The 16,955-nt window shown below is 28.9% G+C and overlaps 1 long non-coding RNA gene across 1 annotated transcript in view; it reads left to right on the top strand.

The window, feature by feature from the left end:
• Window positions 1-16,955, top strand: part of LOC144093266 (uncharacterized) — a 76,418-nt gene that overhangs the window by 53,556 nt on the left and 5,907 nt on the right. The window contains exons 4-5 of the long non-coding RNA XR_013306252.1: window positions 15,367-15,509; window positions 15,863-15,922. This is a non-coding gene — a long non-coding RNA (uncharacterized LOC144093266). The remainder of the gene's footprint in view (window positions 1-15,366; window positions 15,510-15,862; window positions 15,923-16,955) is intronic.

Below are 16,955 nucleotides of genomic sequence, written 5' to 3'. Positions count from 1 at the left end.
AAAAAAAGCCTTACTATACTATGTCGTTTTTTTGGGGAAAAAAGCCTTACTATACTATGTTGTTTTTTAAGAAAAAAAGCCTTACTATACTATGTCGTTTTTAGGGAAAAAAAGCCTTACTATACTATGTCGTTTTTTAAGAAAAAAAGCCTTACTATACTATGTCGTTTTTTAGGGAAAAAAGCCTTACTATACTATGTCGTTTTTTTAGGGAAAAAAAGCCTTACTATACTATGTCGTTTTTTTTAGGGAAAAAAGCCTTACTATACTATGTTGTTTTTTAAGAAAAAAAGCCTTACTATTCTATGTCGTTTTTTAGGAAAAAAAAGCCTTACTATACTATGTCGTTTTTAGGGAAAAAAAGCCTTACTATACTATGTCGTTTTTTAAGAAAAAAAGCCTTACTATACTATGTCGTTTTTTAAGAAAAAAAGCCTTACTATACTATGTCATTTTTTAGGGAAAAAAAGCCTTACTATACTATGTCGTTTTTTTAGAGAAAAAAGCCTTACTATACTATGTCGTTTTTTTAGGGAAAAAAGCCTTACTATACTATGTCGTTTTTTTAGGGAAAAAAAGCCTTACTATACTATGTCGTTTTTTTAGGGAAAAAAGCCTTACTATACTATGTTGTTTTTTAAGAAAAAAAGCCTTACTATACTATGTCGTTTTTAGGAAAAAAAAGCCTTACTATACTATGTCGTTTTTTTAGGGAAAAAAAGCCTTACTATACTATGTCGTTTTTTTAGGGAAAAAAGCCTTACTATACTATGTTGTTTTTTAAGAAAAAAAGCCTTACTATAGTATGTCGTTTTTTAGGAAAAAAAAGCCTTACTATACTATGTCGTTTTTAGGGAAAAAAAGCCTTACTATACTATGTCGTTTTTTAAGAAAAAAAGCCTTACTATACTATGTCGTTTTTTAGGGAAAAAAGCCTTACTATACTATGTCGTTTTTTTAGGGAAAAAAAGCCTTACTATACTATGTCGTTTTTTTAGGGAAAAAAGCCTTACTATACTATGTCGTTTTTTTAGGGAAAAAAGCCTTACTATACTATGTCGTTTTTTTAGGGTAAAAAGCCTTACTATACTATGTTGTTTTTTTAAGAAAAAAAGCCTTACTATACTATGTCGTTTTTTAGGAAAAAAAAGCCTTACTATACTATGTCGTTTTTAGGGAAAAAAAGCCTTACTATATTATGTCGTTTTTTAAGAAAAAAAGCCTTACTATACTATGTCGTTTTTTAGGGAAAAAAGCCTTACTATACTATGTCGTTTTTTTAGGGAAAAAAGCCTTACTATACTATGTCGTTTTTAGGGAAAAAAGCCTTACTATACTATGTCGTTTTTTAAGAAAAAAAGCCTTACTATACTATGTCGTTTTTTAGGGAAAAAAGCCTTACTATACTATGTCGTTTTTTTTTAGGGGAAAAAAGCTTTACTATACTATGTCGTTTTTTTAGAGAAAAAAAGCCTTACTATACTATGTCGTTTTTTTAGGGAAAAAAGCCTTACTATAGTATGTCGTTTTTTTGGGGAAAAAAGCCTTACTATACTATGTTGTTTTTTAAGAAAAAAAGCCTTACTATACTATGTCGTTTTTAGGGAAAAAAAGCCTTACTATACTATGTCGTTTTTTAAGAAAAAAAGCCTTACTATACTATGTCGTTTTTTAGGGAAAAAAGCCTTACTATACTATGTCGTTTTTTTAGGGAAAAAAAGCCTTACTATACTATGTCGTTTTTTTTAGGGAAAAAAGCCTTACTATACTATGTTGTTTTTTAAGAAAAAAAGCCTTACTATACTATGTCGTTTTTTAGGAAAAAAAAGCCTTACTATACTATGTCGTTTTTAGGGAAAAAAAGCCTTACTATACTATGTCGTTTTTTAAGAAAAAAAGCCTTACTATACTATGTCGTTTTTTAAGAAAAAAAGCCTTACTATACTATGTCATTTTTTAGGGAAAAAAAGCCTTACTATACTATGTCGTTTTTTTAGAGAAAAAGCCTTACTATACTATGTCGTTTTTTTAGGGAAAAAAGCCTTACTATACTATGTCGTTTTTTTAGGGAAAAAAGCCTTACTATACTATGTTGTTTTTTAAGAAAAAAAGCCTTACTATACTATGTCGTTTTTTAAGAAAAAAAGCCTTACTATACTATGTCGTTTTTTAAGAAAAAAAGCCTTACTATACTATGTCGTTTTTTAGGGAAAAAAGCCTTACTATACTATGTCGTTTTTTTAGGGAAAAAAAGCCTTACTATACTATGTCGTTTTTTTAGGGAAAAAAGCCTTACTATACTATGTTGTTTTTTAAGAAAAAAAGCCTTACTATAGTATGTCGTTTTTTAGGAAAAAAAAGCCTTACTATACTATGTCGTTTTTAGGGAAAAAAAGCCTTACTATACTATGTCGTTTTTTAAGAAAAAAAGCCTTACTATACTATGTCGTTTTTTAGGGAAAAAAGCCTTACTATACTATGTCGTTTTTTTAGGGAAAAAAAGCCTTACTATACTATGTCGTTTTTTTAGGGGAAAAAGCCTTACTATACTCTGTCGTTTTTTTAAGAAAAAAGCCTTACTATACTATGTCGTTTTTTAGGGAAAAAAAGCCTTTCTATACTATGTCGTTTTTTTAGAGAAAAAGCCTTACTATACTATGTCGTTTTTTTAGGGAAAAAAGCCTTACTATACTATGTCGTTTTTTTAGGGAAAAAAGCCTTACTATACTATGTTGTTTTTTAAGAAAAAAAGCCTTACTATACTATGTCGTTTTTTAGGGAAAAAAGCCTTACTATACTAAGTCGTTTTTTTAGGGAAAAAAAGCCTTACTATACTATGTCGTTTTTTAAGAAAAAAAGCCTTACTATACTATGTCATTTTTTAGGGGAAAAAAGCCCTACTATACTATGTCGTTTTTTTAGGGAAAAAAGCCTTACTATACTATGTCGTTTTTTTAGGGAAAAAAGCCTTACTATACTATGTCGTTTTTTTAGGGTAAAAAGCCTTACTATACTATGTTGTTTTTTTAAGAAAAAAAGCCTTACTATACTATGTCGTTTTTTAGGAAAAAAAAGCCTTACTATACTATGTCGTTTTTAGGGAAAAAAAGCCTTACTATACTATGTCGTTTTTTAAGAAAAAAAGCCTTACTATACTATGTCGTTTTTTAGGGAAAAAAGCCTTACTATACTATGTCGTTTTTTTAGAGAAAAAAAGCCTTACTATACTATGTCGTTTTTTTAGGGAAAAAAGCCTTACTATACTATGTCGTTTTTTTAGGGAAAAAAGCCTTACTATACTATGTTGTTTTTTAAGAAAAAAAGCCTTACTATACTATGTCGTTTTCAGGGAAAAAAAGCCTTACTATACTATGTCGTTTTTTAAGAAAAAAAGCCTTACTATACTATGTCGTTTTTTTAGGGAAAGAAGCCTTACTATACTATGTCGTTTTTTTAGGGAAAAAAGCCTTACTATACTATGTTGTTTTTTAAGAAAAAAAGCCTTACTATACTATGTCGTTTTTTAGGAAAAAAAAGCCTTACTATACTATGTCGTTTTTAGGGAAAAAAAGCCTTACTATACTATGTCGTTTTTTAAGAAAAAAAGCCTTACTATACTATGTCGTTTTTTAAGAAAAAAAGCCTTACTATACTATGTCATTTTTTAGGGAAAAAAAGCCTTACTATACTATGTCGTTTTTTTAGAAAAAAAGCCTTACTATACTATGTCGTTTTTTTAGGGAAAAAAGCCTTACTATACTATGTCGTTTTTTTAGGGAAAAAAGCCTTACTATACTATGTTGTTTTTTAAGAAAAAAAGCCTTACTATACTATGTCGTTTTTAGGGGAAAAAAGCCTTACTATACTATGTCGTTTTTTAAGAAAAAAAGCCTTACTATACTATGTCGTTTTTTAGGAAAAAAAGCCTTACTATACTATGTCGTTTTTAGGGAAAAAAAGCCTTACTATACTATGTCGTTTTTTAAGAAAAAAAGCCTTACTATACTATGTCGTTTTTTTAGGGAAAAAAGCCTTACTATACTATGTCGTTTTTAGGGAAAAAAAGCCTTACTATACTATGTCGTTTTTTAAGAAAAAAAGCCTTACTATACTATGTCGTTTTTTAGGGAAAAAAGCCTTACTATACTATGTCGTTTTTTTTTAGGGGAAAAAAGCTTTACTATACTATGTTGTTTTTTAAGAAAAAAAGCCTTACTATACTATGTCGTTTTTTTAGAGAAAAAAAGCCTTACTATACTATGTCGTTTTTTTAGGGAAAAAAGCCTTACTATACTATGTCGTTTTTTTAGGGAAAAAAGCCTTACTATACTATGTTGTTTTTTAAGAAAAAAAACCTTACTATACTATGTCGTTTTTAGGGAAAAAAAGCCTTACTATACTATGTCGTTTTTTAAGAAAAAAAGCCTTACTATACTATGTCGTTTTTTAGGGAAAAAAGCCTTACTATACTATGTCGTTTTTTTAGGGAAAAAAAGCCTTACTATACTATGTCGTTTTTTTTAGGGAAAAAAGCCTTACTATACTATGTTGTTTTTTAAGAAAAAAAGCCTTACTATACTATGTCGTTTTTAGGAAAAAAAAGCCTTACTATACTATGTTGTTTTTTTAGGGAAAAAAAGCCTTACTATACTATGTCGTTTTTTAGGAAAAAAAAGCCTTACTATACTATGTCGTTTTTAGGGAAAAAAAGCCTTACTATACTATGTCGTTTTTTAAGAAAAAAAGCCTTACTATACTATGTCGTTTTTTAGGTAAAAAAGCCTTACTATACTATGTCGTTTTTTTAGGGAAAAAAGCCTTACTATACTATGTCGTTTTTAGGGAAAAAAGCCTTACTATACTATGTCGTTTTTTAAGAAAAAAAGCCTTACTATACTATGTCGTTTTTTAGGGAAAAAAGCCTTACTATACTATGTCGTTTTTTTAGGGAAAAAAAGCCTTACTATACTATGTCGTTTTTTTTTAGGGAAAAAAGCCTTACTATACTATGTTGTTTTTTAAGAAAAAAAGCCTTACTATACTATGTCATTTTTTAGGAAAAAAAAGCCTTACTATACTATGTCGTTTTTAGGGAAAAAAAGCCTTACTATACTATGTCGTTTTTTAAGAAAAAAAGCCTTACTATACTATGTCGTTTTTTAAGAAAAAAAGCCTTACTATACTGTCATTTTTTAGGGAAAAAAAGCCTTACTATACTATGTCGTTTTTTTAGAGAAAAAGCCTTACTATACTATGTCGTTTTTTTAGGGAAAAAAGCCTTACTATACTATGTTGTTTTTTAAGAAAAAAAGCCTTACTATACTATGTCGTTTTTTTAGAGAAAAAAAGCCTTACTATACTATGTCGTTTTTTTAGGGAAAAAAGCCTTACTATACTATGTCGTTTTTTTAGGGAAAAAAGCCTTACTATACTATGTTGTTTTTTAAGAAAAAAAACCTTACTATACTATGTCGTTTTTAGGGAAAAAAAGCCTTACTATACTATGTCGTTTTTTAAGAAAAAAAGCCTTACTATACTATGTCGTTTTTTAGGGAAAAAAGCCTTACTATACTATGTCGTTTTTTTAGGGAAAAAAAGCCTTACTATACTATGTCGTTTTTTTTAAGGGAAAAAAGCCTTACTATACTATGTTGTTTTTTAAGAAAAAAAGCCTTACTATACTATGTCGTTTTTAGGAAAAAAAAGCCTTACTATACTATGTTGTTTTTTTAGGGAAAAAAAGCCTTACTATACTATGTCGTTTTTTAGGAAAAAAAAGCCTTACTATACTATGTCGTTTTTAGGGAAAAAAAGCCTTACTATACTATGTCGTTTTTTAAGAAAAAAAGCCTTACTATACTATGTCGTTTTTTAGGGAAAAAAGCCTTACTATACTATGTCGTTTTTTTAGGGAAAAAAGCCTTACTATACTATGTCGTTTTTAGGGAAAAAAGCCTTACTATACTATGTCGTTTTTTAAGAAAAAAAGCCTTACTATACTATGTCGTTTTTTAGGGAAAAAAGCCTTACTATACTATGTCGTTTTTTTAGGGAAAAAAAGCCTTACTATACTATGTCGTTTTTTTTTAGGGAAAAAAGCCTTACTATACTATGTTGTTTTTTAAGAAAAAAAGCCTTACTATACTATGTCATTTTTTAGGAAAAAAAAGCCTTACTATACTATGTCGTTTTTAGGGAAAAAAAGCCTTACTATACTATGTCGTTTTTTAAGAAAAAAAGCCTTACTATACTATGTCGTTTTTTAAGAAAAAAAGCCTTACTATACTGTCATTTTTTAGGGAAAAAAAGCCTTACTATACTATGTCGTTTTTTTAGAGAAAAAGCCTTACTATACTATGTCGTTTTTTTAGGGAAAAAAGCCTTACTATACTATGTTGTTTTTTAAGAAAAAAAGCCTTACTATACTATGTCGTTTTTAGGGGAAAAAAGCCTTACTATACTATGTCGTTTTTTAAGAAAAAAAGCCTTACTATACTATGTCATTTTTTAGGGAAAAAAGCCTTACTATACTATGTCGTTTTTTTAGGGAAAAAAGCCTTACTATACTATGTTGTTTTTTAAGAAAAAAAGCCTTACTATAGTATGTCGTTTTTTAGGAAAAAAAAGCCTTACTATACTATGTCGTTTTTAGGGAAAAAAAGCCTTACTATACTATGTCGTTTTTTAAGAAAAAAAGCCTTACTATACTATGTCGTTTTTTAGGGAAAAAAAGCCTTACTATACTATGTCGTTTTTTTAGGGAAAAAAAGCCTTACTATACTATGTCGTTTTTTAAGAAAAAAAGCCTTACTATACTATGTCATTTTTTAGGGAAAAAAGCCTTACTATACTATGTCGTTTTTTTAGGGAAAAAAGCCTTACTATACTATGTTGTTTTTTAAGAAAAAAAGCCTTACTATAGTATGTCGTTTTTTAGGAAAAAAAAGCCTTACTATACTATGTCGTTTTTAGGGAAAAAAAGCCTTACTATACTATGTCGTTTTTTAAGAAAAAAAGCCTTACTATACTATGTCGTTTTTTAGGGAAAAAAAGCCTTACTATACTATGTCGTTTTTTTAGGGAAAAAAAGCCTTACTATACTATGTCGTTTTTTTAGGGGAAAAAGCCTTACTATACTCTGTCGTTTTTTTAAGAAAAAAGCCTTACTATACTATGTCGTTTTTAGGAAAAAAAGCCTTACTATACTATGTTGTTTTTTTAGGGAAAAAAAGCCTTACTATACTATGTCGTTTTTTAGGAAAAAAAAAGCCTTACTATACTATGTCGTTTTTAGGGAAAAAAAGCCTTACTATACTATGTCGTTTTTTAAGAAAAAAAGCCTTACTATACTATGTCGTTTTTTAGGGAAAAAAGCCTTACTATACTATGTCGTTTTTTTAGGGAAAAAAGCCTTACTATACTATGTCGTTTTTAGGGAAAAAAGCCTTACTATACTATGTCGTTTTTTAAGAAAAAAAGCCTTACTATACTATGTCGTTTTTTAGGGAAAAAAGCCTTACTATACTATGTCGTTTTTTTAGGGAAAAAAAGCCTTACTATACTATGTCGTTTTTTTTTAGGGAAAAAAGCCTTACTATACTATGTTGTTTTTTAAGAAAAAAAGCCTTACTATACTATGTCATTTTTTAGGAAAAAAAAGCCTTACTATACTATGTCGTTTTTAGGGAAAAAAAGCCTTACTATACTATGTCGTTTTTTAAGAAAAAAAGCCTTACTATACTATGTCGTTTTTTAAGAAAAAAAGCCTTACTATACTGTCATTTTTTAGGGAAAAAAAGCCTTACTATACTATGTCGTTTTTTTAGAGAAAAAGCCTTACTATACTATGTCGTTTTTTTAGGGAAAAAAGCCTTACTATACTATGTTGTTTTTTAAGAAAAAAAGCCTTACTATACTATGTCGTTTTTAGGGGAAAAAAGCCTTACTATACTATGTCGTTTTTTTAGGGAAAAAAAGCCTTACTATACTATGTCGTTTTTTAAGAAAAAAAGCCTTACTATACTATGTCATTTTTTAGGGAAAAAAGCCTTACTATACTATGTCGTTTTTTTAGGGAAAAAAGCCTTACTATACTATGTTGTTTTTTAAGAAAAAAAGCCTTACTATAGTATGTCGTTTTTTAGGAAAAAAAAGCCTTACTATACTATGTCGTTTTTAGGGAAAAAAAGCCTTACTATACTATGTCGTTTTTTAAGAAAAAAAGCCTTACTATACTATGTCGTTTTTTAGGGAAAAAAAGCCTTACTATACTATGTCGTTTTTTTAGGGAAAAAAAGCCTTACTATACTATGTCGTTTTTTTAGGGGAAAAAGCCTTACTATACTCTGTCGTTTTTTTAAGAAAAAAGCCTTACTATACTATGTCGTTTTTTAGGGAAAAAAAGCCTTACTATACTATGTCGTTTTTTTAGAGAAAAAGCCTTACTATACTATGTCGTTTTTTTAGGGAAAAAAGCCTTACTATACTATGTCGTTTTTTTAGGGAAAAAAGCCTTACTATACTATGTTGTTTTTTAAGAAAAAAAGCCTTACTATACTATGTCGTTTTTTAGGGAAAAAAGCCTTACTATACTAAGTCGTTTTTTTAGGGAAAAAAAGCCTTACTATACTATGTCGTTTTTTAAGAAAAAAAGCCTTACTATACTATGTCATTTTTTAGGGGAAAAAAGCCCTACTATACTATGTCGTTTTTTTAGGGAAAAAAGCCTTACTATACTATGTCGTTTTTTTAGGGAAAAAAGCCTTACTATACTATGTCGTTTTTTTAGGGTAAAAAGCCTTACTATACTATGTTGTTTTTTTAAGAAAAAAAGCCTTACTATACTATGTCGTTTTTTAGGAAAAAAAAGCCTTACTATACTATGTCGTTTTTAGGGAAAAAAAGCCTTACTATACTATGTCGTTTTTTAAGAAAAAAAGCCTTACTATACTATGTCGTTTTTTAGGGAAAAAAGCCTTACTATACTATGTCGTTTTTTTAGAGAAAAAAAGCCTTACTATACTATGTTGTTTTTTTAGGGAAAAAAGCCTTACTATACTATGTCGTTTTTTTAGGGAAAAAAGCCTTACTATACTATGTTGTTTTTTAAGAAAAAAAGCCTTACTATACTATGTCGTTTTTAGGGGAAAAAAGCCTTACTATACTATGTCGTTTTTTAAGAAAAAAAGCCTTACTATACTATGTCGTTTTTTAGGAAAAAAAAGCCTTACTATACTATGTCGTTTTTAGGGAAAAAAAGCCTTACTATACTATGTCGTTTTTTAAGAAAAAAAGCCTTACTATACTATGTCGTTTTTTTAGGGAAAAAAGCCTTACTATACTATGTCGTTTTTAGGGAAAAAAAGCCTTACTATACTATGTCGTTTTTTAAGAAAAAAAGCCTTACTATACTATGTCGTTTTTTAGGGAAAAAAGCCTTACTATACTATGTCGTTTTTTTTTAGGGGAAAAAAGCTTTACTATACTATGTTGTTTTTTAAGAAAAAAAGCCTTACTATACTATGTCGTTTTTTTAGAGAAAAAAAGCCTTACTATACTATGTCGTTTTTTTAGGGAAAAAAGCCTTACTATACTATGTCGTTTTTTTAGGGAAAAAAGCCTTACTATACTATGTTGTTTTTTAAGAAAAAAAACCTTACTATACTATGTCGTTTTTAGGGAAAAAAAGCCTTACTATACTATGTCGTTTTTTAAGAAAAAAAGCCTTACTATACTATGTCGTTTTTTAGGGAAAAAAGCCTTACTATACTATGTCGTTTTTTTAGGGAAAAAAAGCCTTACTATACTATGTCGTTTTTTTTAGGGAAAAAAGCCTTACTATACTATGTTGTTTTTTAAGAAAAAAAGCCTTACTATACTATGTCGTTTTTTAGAAAAAAAAAGCCTTACTATACTATGTCGTTTTTAGGGAAAAAAAGCCTTAGTATACTATGTCGTTTTTTAAGAAAAAAAGCCTTACTATACTATGTCGTTTTTTAGGGAAAAAAGCCTTACTATACTATGTCGTTTTTTTAGGGAAAAAAGCCTTACTATACTATGTCGTTTTTTTAGGGGAAAAAGCCTTACTATACTATGTCGTTTTTTAAGAAAAAAAGCCTTACTATACTATGTCGTTTTTTTAAGAAAAAAAGCCTTACTATACTATGTCATTTTTTAGGGGAAAAAAGCCCTACTATACTATGTCGTTTTTTAAGAAAAAAAGCCTTACTATACTATGTCATTTTTTAGGGAAAAAAAGCCCTACTATACTATGTCGTTTTTTTAGGGAAAAAGCCTTACTATACTATGTCGTTTTTTTAGGGAAAAAAGCCTTACTATACTATGTTGTTTTTTAAGAAAAAAAGCCTTACTATACTATGTCGTTTTTTTAGGGAAAAAGCCTTACTATACTAGGTAGTTTTTTTAGGGAAAAAAGCCTTACTATACTATGTTGTTTTTTAAGAAAAAAAGCCTTACTATACTATGTCGTTTTTTTTAGGAAAAAAAAGCCTTACTATACTATGTCGTTTTTAGGGAAAAAAAGCCTTACTATACTATGTCGTTTTTTAAGAAAAAAAGCCTTACTATACTATGTCGTTTTTTAGGGAAAAAAGCCTTACTATACTATGTCGTTTTTTAAGGGAAAAAAGCCTACTATACTATGTCGTTTTTTAAGAAAAAAAGCCTTATTATACTATGTAGTTTTTTAGGGAAAAAAGCCTTACTATACTATGTCGTTTTTTTAGGGAAAAAAGCCTTACTATACTGTCGTTTTTTTAGGGAAAAAAGCCTTACTATACTATGTCGTTTTTTTAGGGGAAAAAGCCTTACTATACTCTGTCGTTTTTTTAAGAAAAAAGCCTTACTATACTATGTCGTTTTTTAAGAAAAAAAGCCTTACTATACTATGTCGTTTTTTAGGAAAAAAAGCCTTACTATACTATGTCGTTTTTTTAGGGAAAAAAAGCCTTACTATACTATGTTGTTTTTTAAGAAAAAAAGCCTTACTATACTATGTCGTTTTTTAGGAAAAAAAAGCCTTACTATACTATGTTGTTTTTAGGGAAAAAAAGCCTTACTATACTATGTCGTTTTTTAAGAAAAAAAGTCTTACTATACTATGTCGTTTTTTAGGGAAAAATGCCTTACTATACTATGTCGTTTTTTTTAGGTAAAAAAGCCTTACTATACTATGTCGTTTTTTTAGGGGAAAAAGCCTTACTATACTCTGTCGTTTTTTTAAGAAAAAAGCCTTACTATACTATGTCGTTTTTTAAGAAAAAAAGCCTTACTATACTATGTCGTTTTTTAGGAAAAAAAGCCTTACTATACTATGTCGTTTTTTTAGGGAAAAAAAGCCTTACTATACTATGTTGTTTTTTAAGAAAAAAAGCCTTACTATACTATGTCGTTTTTTAGGAAAAAAAGCCTTACTATACTATGTCGTTTTTTTAGGGAAAAAAAAACCTTACTATACTCCATCGTTTTTTTTAAGAAAAAAAGCCTTACTATACTATGTCGTTTTTTAAGAAGAAAAGCCTTACTATACTATGTCGTTTTTTAAGAAAAAAAGCCTTACTATACTATGTCGTTTTTTAGGGAAAAAAAGCCTTACTATACTATGTCGTTTTTTTAGGGAAAAAAAGCCTTACTATACTGTCGTTTTTTTAGGGAAAAAAAGCCTTACTATACTATGTCGTTTTTTTAGGGAAAAAGCCTTACTATACTAGGTAGTTTTTTTAGGGAAAAAAGCCTTACTATACTATGTTGTTTTTTAAGAAAAAAAGCCTTACTATACTATGTCGTTTTTAGGGAAAAAAAAGCCTTACTATACTATGTCGTTTTTTAAGAAAAAAAGCCTTACTATACTATGTCGTTTTTTAGGGAAAAAAGCCTTACTATACTATGTCGTTTTTTTAGGGAAAAAAGCCTTACTATACTATGTCGTTTTTTAAGAAAAAAAGCCTTACTATACTATGTCGTTTTTTAGGGAAAAAAGCCTTACTATACTATGTCGTTTTTTTAGGGAAAAAAGCCTTACTATACTATGTCGTTTTTTTAGGGGAAAAAGCCTTACTATACTCTGTCGTTTTTTTAAGAAAAAAGCCTTACTATACTATGTCGTTTTTTAAGAAAAAAAGCCTTACTATACTATGTCGTTTTTTTAGGGAAAAAAAGCCTTACTATACTCCATCGTTTTTTTTAAGAAAAAAAGCCTTACTATACTATGTCGTTTTTTAGGAAAAAAAGCCTTACTATACTATGTCGTTTTTTTAGGGAAAAAAAGCCTTACTATACCATGTCGTTTTTTAGGAAAAAAAGCCTTACTATACTATGTCGTTTTTTTAGGGAAAAAAAGCCTTACTATACCATGTCGTTTTTTTAGGGTAAAAGCCTTACTATACTAGGTAGTTTTTTTAGGGGAAAAAGCCTTACTATACTATGTTGTTTTTTAAGAAAAAAAGCCTTACTATACTATGTCGTTTTTTAGGGAAAAAAAGCCTTACTATACTATGTCGTTTTTAGGGAAAAAAAGCCTTACTATACTATGTCGTTTTTTAAGAAAAAAAGCCTTACTATACTGTGTCGTTTTTTAGGGAAAAAAGCCTACTTATACTATGTCGTTTTTTTAGGGAAAAAAGCCTTACTATACTATGTCGTTTTTTTTAGGGGAAAAAGCCTTACTATACTCTGTCGTTTTTTTAAGAAAAAAGCCTTACTATACTATGTCGTTTTTTAAGAAAAAAAGCCTTACTATACTATGTCGTTTTTTAGGAAAAAAAGCCTTACTATACTATGTCGTTTTTTTAGGGAAAAAAAGCCTTACTATACTATGTTGTTTTTTAAGAAAAAAAGCCTTACTATACTATGTCGTTTTTTAGGAAAAAAAGCCTTACTATACTATGTCGTTTTTAGGGAAAAAAAGCCTTACTATACTATGTCGTTTTTTAAGAAAAAAAGCCTTACTATACTATGTCGTTTTTTAGGGAAAAATGCCTTACTATACTATGTCGTTTTTTTTAGGTAAAAAAGCCTTACTATAATATGTCGTTTTTTTAGGGGAAAAAGCCTTACTATACTCTGTCGTTTTTTTAAGAAAAAAGCCTTACTATACTATGTCGTTTTTTAAGAAAAAAAGCCTTACTATACTATGTCGTTTTTTAGGAAAAAAAGCCTTACTATACTATGTCGTTTTTTTAGGGAAAAAAAGCCTTACTATACTATGTTGTTTTTTAAGAAAAAAAGCCTTACTATACTATGTCGTTTTTTAGGAAAAAAAGCCTTACTATACTATGTCGTTTTTTTAGGGAAAAAAAGCCTTACTATACTCCATCGTTTTTTTTAAGAAAAAAAGCCTTACTATACTATGTCGTTTTTTAAGAAAAAAAGCCTTACTATACTATGTTGTTTTTTGAGAAAAAATGCCTTACTATACTATGTCGTTTTTTTAAGAAAAAAAGCCTTACTATACTATGTCGTTTTTTAAGGAAAAAAAGCCTTACTATACTATGTCGTTTTTTAAGAAGAAAAGCCTTACTATACTAGGTAGTTTTTAGGGGAAAAAAAGCCTTACTATACTATGTCGTTTTTAGAGGAAAAAAAAAGCCTTACTATACTATGTCGTTTTTTAAGAAAAAAAGCCTTACTATACTATGTCGTTTTTTAGGAAAAAAAAGCCTTACTATACTATGTCGTTTTTTTTTAGGTAAAAAAGCCTTACTATAATATGTCGTTTTTTTAGGGGAAAAAGCCTTACTATACTCTGTCGTTTTTTTAAGAAAAAAGCCTTACTATACTATGTCGTTTTTTAAGAAAAAAAGCCTTACTATACTATGTCGTTTTTTAGGAAAAAAAGCCTTACTATACTATGTCGTTTTTTTAGGGAAAAAAAGCCTTACTATACTATGTTGTTTTTTAAGAAAAAAAGCCTTACTATACTATGTCGTTTTTTAGGAAAAAAAGCCTTACTATACTATGTCGTTGTTTTAGGGAAAAAAAGCCTTACTATACTCCATCGTTTTTTTTAAGAAAAAAAGCCTTACTATACTATGTCGTTTTTTAAGAAAAAAAGCCTTACTATACTATGTTGTTTTTTGAGAAAAAATGCCTTACTATACTATGTCGTTTTTTTAAGAAAAAAAGCCTTACTATACTATGTCGTTTTTTAAGGAAAAAAAGCCTTACTATACTATGTCATTTTTTAAGAAGAAAAGCCTTACTATACTAGGTAGTTTTTAGGGGAAAAAAAGCCTTACTATACTATGTCGTTTTTAGAGGAAAAAAAAAGCCTTACTATACTATGTCATTTTTTAAGAAAAAAAGCCTTACTATACTATGTCGTTTTTTAGGGAAAAAAGCCTTACTATACTATGTCGTTTTTTAGGGGAAAAAGCCTTACTATACTCTGTCGTTTTTTTAAGAAAAAAGCCTTACTATACTATGTCGTTTTTTAAGAAAAAAAGCCGTACTATACTATGTTGTTTTTTAAGAAAAAAAGCCGTACTATACTATGTCGTTTTTTAGGGAAAAAAAGCCTTATTATACTATGTCGTTTTTTTAGGGAAAAAGCCTTACTGTACTAGGTCGTTTTTTTAGGGAAAAAATCCTTACTATACTGTGTTGTTTTTTAAGAAAAAAAGCCTTACTATACTCTGTCGTTTTTTTAAGAAGAAAAGCCTTACTATACTATGTCGTTTTTTAAGAAAAAAAGCCTTACTATACTATGTCGTTTTTTAGGGAAAAAAAGCCTTACTATACTATGTCGTTTTTTAGGGAAAAAAGCCTTACTATACTATGTCGTTTTTTAAGAAAAAAAGCCTTACTATACTATGTCGCTTTTTAGGAAAAAAAGCCTTACTATACTATGTCGTTTTTTTAGGGAAAAAAAGCCTTACTATATGTTGTTTTTTTAAAAAACGACATAGTATAGTAAGGCTTTTTTTCCCTAAAAAACGACAGAGTATAGTAAGGCTTTTTTTCTTAAAAAACGACAGAGTATAGTAAGGCTTTTTTTCCTAAAAACGACATAGTATATTAAGGCTTTTTTTCTTAAAAAAACGACATAGTCTATAGTAAGGCTTCTTCTCTTAAAAAAACGACATAGTATAGTAAGGCTTCTTTTCCTAAAAAACGACATAGTATAGTAAGGCTTTTTTCCTAAAAAAACGACATGGTATAGTAAGGCTTTTTGCCTTAAAAAACGACATAGTATAGTAAAGAAAAAAAGCCTTACTTTTCATGGTCGTTTTTTTAAGAAAAAAAAGCATTACTATACATGGTTGTATTTTGAAGGAAAGAAGCTTTATCCATGGTCGTTTTAATACTTTCACTCGATTATTCATTAATTTTCCATCTTCCATCTTACAGACCACCAACCCATGATCGAGTTGCGGGGATTTCTAGAGCCTACCACATCCGTAAGGCACACAGAGATACGAACAACCACCCACACCTCTAATCACTTCACCACCAGCGGGAATTGAACCCACACCTACCTGTACCAAAGACAGGTAAGTTAACCTCTACACCACAAGATTGCTAGTCTATTCTTTAAAAAGAAAAAGAAAAAATCTTACAGACATAGTTTGTTTTAAGAAAAAAAGACATACTATGCATAATCCTGTTTTTGAACAAATAATAGTCTCAATCCACTTTTACTACTTTTTAAGAACTTTTAAATGAAAATTTACCTTACTATAGATGGTTTACTTTTTTAAAATGTCTATTTATAAGGGAAGGAATCTTTATTATACATGGTCATTTTTTAAATACTTAGATCCTTTACATGCTTTTTTATGAGAAATGTTTTTCTTTTAAATTTTTTTTTAAGGCAACTAAACATTTTATTATTTATTTCAAACAGGCCTAAACTGAGGAGGCATCGCCACTAGACGGCGCCAGTTTACTGTTGCTGAAAAGCAAGGTGAGTACAATGACCCACTTTAACTTAAAACATCATTCAAAAACTCGTCAAGGCGTTTTAAGCTAATTATGAATATATCCCATAACCAAATTTTCATATCTGATTGAAGAACCAACGTCGACAAAATTTCTTCAGCGTCGTTTTTATTGACAAAGAAGTGTCGGATAGTGTTATTGTGCTTTAAAAAGGACCAAAAAAGAAGGATGGCACATACAAGAAAATACCTCTACACAGCTGTTGGATTTTTTTAATAGACACCCATTTTTTCGCAGCTATTTTTTCATAGTCACCAAAATCAAGTCCACGCCGTTCAGGTGGCATCTCACAGCAATTGGATGCAATAATAATTCGTTGTTTTGCATTGCAGCAATTTCACAAGCATTTTGATGAAAAACCAGCATTATTGGCACACAAAAAATGCCAAAAAACAGACTGAAAATGATCCGTTGCTAATGTTAGCAATAAACTGATTAAATTAATGTAGTTGGTACAACACCCGGGACGCAACATTAGGTACACCTTCGCCATATTCTGCATTTTAAAGTTTTTACATTATTTGGGTTGTCACATATGTTGCCAAAATATGCAAACTAAAACCGTATAAGATATGTAATGATGTTAATATACAATTCCAATTATTTTCAATTGTTAAAAATATATATGCTATTGTGACTTCACATTGTATAGTATAAAATAGATTCATTATTATTGTCCTTTTCTAAAATGATCAAATGGGCAAACTACAACCTCATGAATAGAAAAATAATAGCTCATATATTTAAAATAAACATTGGTGGCTGTAGCATGCATCTCCCTAAATACTTTATGTATTAATAATGTTATCTATAAAGTGAATCCAAAATATTATTACATCAAATATTTATATGCAAACTCTACCTTAAAATACAAGTTCACATTTCCCCAGAGTTGATATTGTTTTCATATAGTCTTATTACAAAGTAAGTGTTTTCAAATGCGGGTGTACCTAAAATTGTGGCTGGTGAGTATACACACACACACACCCACACACACA

This window comes from Stigmatopora argus, chromosome 18 (genome assembly GCF_051989625.1).
Source record: "Stigmatopora argus isolate UIUO_Sarg chromosome 18, RoL_Sarg_1.0, whole genome shotgun sequence".
Taxonomy (NCBI): Eukaryota; Metazoa; Chordata; class Actinopteri; order Syngnathiformes; family Syngnathidae; genus Stigmatopora; species Stigmatopora argus.
Note: the sequence above shows the minus strand (reverse complement) of the source record. Positions and strands in the feature narration are given on the sequence as shown.